Source organism: Hyposmocoma kahamanoa, unplaced genomic scaffold (genome assembly GCF_003589595.1).
Source record: "Hyposmocoma kahamanoa isolate Upper Pololo Valley unplaced genomic scaffold, ASM358959v1 215, whole genome shotgun sequence".
NCBI classification, from domain to species: Eukaryota; Metazoa; Arthropoda; class Insecta; order Lepidoptera; family Cosmopterigidae; genus Hyposmocoma; species Hyposmocoma kahamanoa.
This window is the reverse complement of record NW_020653736.1, coordinates 638,814-643,586: the sequence shown is the minus strand read 5'-3', so window position 1 is coordinate 643,586 and position 4,773 is coordinate 638,814.

Sequence of the window (4,773 nt, the reverse complement as noted above, 5' to 3'; positions counted from 1 at the left end):
TTTTACAAATTATTTTATTGAATGAATTTTTATTAAGTTTAATTTATTATTAATTATTAATAGAAATTAGAATAAACTAAAACATATTAATTAGTACTGCAGTCTTATGTCTGTTTGGGATTTTTCATTAGAGGAAATACTGGATCCCAAACTGGTGGTACGGAGAAACAATCTTCCCTGTTGAAATTAGTATTTAATTTCAATGGCCTCTCGCAGCATCCTGGGTAGATAACGGACTTCTTTTGCAAGGACCTGGGGTTTGTCAAACTTCATTGAATGTGTAGGTTTATCCATGACATGCTCGCAGACTGCAGACTTGTTTACGCGACTTGTTTACGTCGTACGTAAAATAGTTTCATTTCCTATGTGTAACAATCGCGAAAACCTAAGAACTCGATATGTATTACTTACTTACAAATATAACAAAATTAATTATACGAACACTATAGTTATACATTACCATACACTATATGCACAATTTATACAAAAACAACTACCTACATACATGAAATTTTGTCGACGAAGAATTAATTTTTTTTTTTTATTTTTTTTTATTAAAAATGGACGTACTCTTGACCACTACCTAGCCCTAGAGCAAAGATGAGGTCTACGTTGGTACGAGCTCGCCCAGAAGATGCCTATTCAATCGCACCTTGAAAATTAATAGACTCAGGCGTTACTTTGTGGAAGTTCACGTTAATTTTTGTTTTGTTTGTTTTGTTGCTACTCCGTAAACCTAGTGAAGGTTAACCCGTGCAAATAGCTGCGCTTGTATTCAATATTTTTTCATGCAGTTAATTTTACCACTTTCCCTCCCACAGAACAATAAATACAGTAGAAAGGTCTCGAAAGACCTACTTGAGTTCAGTCCGCCATTTTCGCTTTGTATGGTTTGGTTGTGTCATTCTTTCGTGCAAATTTACTAAAATCGTAGAAAAATGCCTTAATGTGCTGTTTTAGAGAGCAAAAATGATAGCTGCACCAAAAATATTACCGGTAGTAGTATTTCAAATCATCCATAGGTAAACTTATTTCAATAAGTTTTCAATTTTCCGATCATCTATTCGTTCAGATGTTAATCATTCGTCGTAGTCCAGGTACTAGCCAAGATGGCAGCATTTTTTGAATAAAATTTCAATGTAAAATCGAAACGTTGTAACTTGCAATAAAGGCATTGAAGCGACTGGGTAAAGTTTAAATTATATTAACAATCCAGAATTCGTTACTTTTTCAAAATTAGAAACTATGACCAATCATCTTCAAAATCATTATCAAGATTTCATCGTGTTTATCATTTTGTTTGTGTGTGTTTTAGGTATATCGGTTCCAATATATGTCCTTCAAAATTAGTTTCGACAACAACTTCTCAGCGTTTCATTCAATTCCTAGTCCCTTTCTTATATAATAAATTAAATAATATATCCCCTTTTTGTGAACTCTCCAAATACGAATGCAAACTAAAATTGACCAGATATCTCTTGCTCCTTAACTACGATGAGACTGAAAATCTACTAAAAGTCGTCAAATAACCTCACACTTCCACACTCACAAACACACACGCACACACACAGACATACAATCACTCACACACTCACTCACGCACTCAGACACACTCACACACTCACTCACTCACGCGCTCACGTGCGCACACAAAATTTGTTTTACTTATTTTTTACTTCCTCCTCAGTACTTTGTATTTCGTCATTACTACTAACATGACTATCCTAGGGGTTGGGTGCCTGGAGACCCATATTACAAGCTCTGCTTAGTTTGGGCTCCAGTCTCCCACAATACATTACTCTAAGCTTACGTAATAATGTATATTTACTGTAATTGTGTTGTGTTGTGGAGATAAATAAAGATATTTATTATTATTATTATTATTATTATTATTATTATTATTAATAGTAATCGAGGCTTATGACACTTCCACTGTTTTTTTATTTTCCGCGCTCCCTTCGCATAAAATGAACAAAATAAATAACAAAAGCGCAACTACAGTCACAGACACCACCACTAAAAATATACCCGACACGTGTTTCGAGAGATCTGCAAGAAACATCGTAAGGTCTGCTGATTTGAATCCAGCCGGTTCGAATGAATTTTTCTAAGTGTTCAATCTTTGTTATTAATAATAAAGTCAACAAATGTTAACTAAAATAATATCATAACATAAAGAGATTCTTGGAATATATTCTAAGGGTAACTAGCAGCTTTGGTATTTCGTGGCAACTTCTTGTACAATAAGCAAAAATGTTGTATTTCTTAGAAATTTCAACTTCAAATAAAACGAATTCCTAAAATGAGCGATGATAACCCGGTGGGAGATTCTGTTGACTGTGATTTTTAAGTTACGTATATTTTTTTTATATTTAACAACAATAACTCTCGTTAACGGCGAAGGAACACCAAAAAACAACAAAAATATTAACTTATATATTTTATTAGTTTAATTTTTTTTCAGACTGATTATATATAGTGGCTCCTATTTGATATACGGGATACTTCGTGGGGTAGTGAGAGCGAATGACATGTTTTAGTAATTTCTTTTTTAACCATATATTTTATTTTAGTTTCATATTTTTTTCTGTGATTCACCGCTCACGCGATGCGCTCCTCCTACCGCAAAATGCCGGCTATTTGGTTTCGCAAATTAGAAAAGCATTCAGTTTAAATACAAGTTTGTATAAATAAAAATTATTATTCTGCATTGCTAAATAAATACCCTCCGTACTACCAACAAAAACATCTCAAATAAAATGCAGTAATGGTGCAAATCCTGCACTTAAAAAGCACTAATGAAATTTTTGGTGTACTTGGATAAATATGATAATATTCCGTTTGACTGGTTCTAACGTTTACCGTGAAATTACTCCTTAAAGTATAGTTTATAAGCATTTATCTTCAGGGTAAACTTAAAAAATATAAATAAAGGTATGTTTTCAATAAATAAACACCGAAATCACCAGCCCAAACAATAACACACACGATTGTCGTGACGTATTTTTGAGGTTGTTATTTTTTTTAAATGACAGACCCAGGCATTAAAAACTTTATGGTTTGCTAGAGTAGTTACCGAAATAGCAATTAATATTAGTTCTTTTACCTATTATAACTTCGATATCCGATAAATCGGTATAAAATACTACACCTAGAAATAAAATGGTCCCTGTGACATTTCGTACCGTCATTTCTCAGATTCGGAGCTGATACGAGTCGGATATAGCTCGCAAACGCTCTAAGGGTGCTGTTAAAATTGCAGGCACATGGGACTTGTCAACTAATGTCTCGGGGTGACGGGCGCAGTGGCAGTGACCCTCAGATCTTTGCGATTTAAAGCTCTGAGTGGCACTGCAACTGTTATGGACAAGCGTGTAGCTTACCACCAGACACACGACTTGTCCATCCCGTCACTTAGGCTTAACTCGCACTGGCGCAGAGTCGAAGCGTCGCGACGCGTCATGTTTTTGAGCGACGTGACGTTTCGACTCTGCGCCAGTGTGAGTAGAGCCTCAGCATCATAAAAAATCCGTCGAATTTCCACAACATACGTAGGGATGGAACTCCTGCCCACGTTTAGTTTCCTGATGGTGGATAGTGGCGGAATTAAATCGTGAAATTTCATCACACACTATCCGTGATACAGCCTGTAGAATAAAAACAAGCAAGCAACTGTTTAAAAATAAATTTTACGTATTCTTGTGAAATAAAGTGATTATAAGATAATATCGATTTCTTCGGTTTTCGCGATTGTTACACATAGGAAATGAAACTATTTTTCCGGATTTAAATCGCGTATATTTGTTTTTTTCAAACAAATCGACGTTTCGGGCCCTTTACAGGTCCCATGGTCACGGTTGACTGAGGTGGTGCAGTCTTCAACCAGTTATGTCTAATATTGATGCAAACCACCTTATTTTTTCACTATAATTACAATAGTTATTAATTAAATACCTTATTTTTAATTTTACAAAGAAAACATTCCAATTTACGCTACATTAAGTTTAACAAATTATTTTATTCAATGAATTTTTATTAAGTTCAATTTATTATTAATTATTAATATAAATTAGAATAAACTAAAACATATTAATTAGTACTGCTGTCTTATGTCTAATCTTAAGTCGTATGTAGGTTTGTTTGAAAAAACAAATATACGCGATTTAAATCCGGAAAAATAGTTTCATTTCCTACATAAGACAATACTTATGGTATTTTTTCAGCTCAATTAAGAACCTTTGTTGTTGTTGTTTACACAGCATTACATAAAGGAGGATAAAATTATAAATATTTCGAGAGGTCACACTCTGGCTAATTGTGACTAGTAACGGCGGAAGTAGGTGCCTGGTTACTGGAGGCTTCAACGTACCATTGTTGGGTACGGGTTTCCTTTCAGGCGTATCACGCTGGCCAAATGCGGGTTGGGGACCTTACAGGGTTGTAAACTTTCTTCAACGTGCAAGTTTTATCACGATGTTGTCCTTCAACGAAAAGCTCATATCGAGTTCTTAGGTATTCGCGATTATTGCCCATAGAAAATGAAACTATTTCTTCGGATTTAAATCGCGTATGTTTGTTTTGTTCAAACAAACCAGCGTTTCTGCCTTCTAAGGCAGAAACGTTGGTACTGCTGATGAGAAAACTTCGACAGTACCTCAGCACGAATTCAATTTTTTGATTGATGATCGAGCGGAAGGGACACTGGCTTTATTTCAGAATGTATTAATAATAATAATAATAACGCACACACTCAACATAGCCCCGCACTAGGGA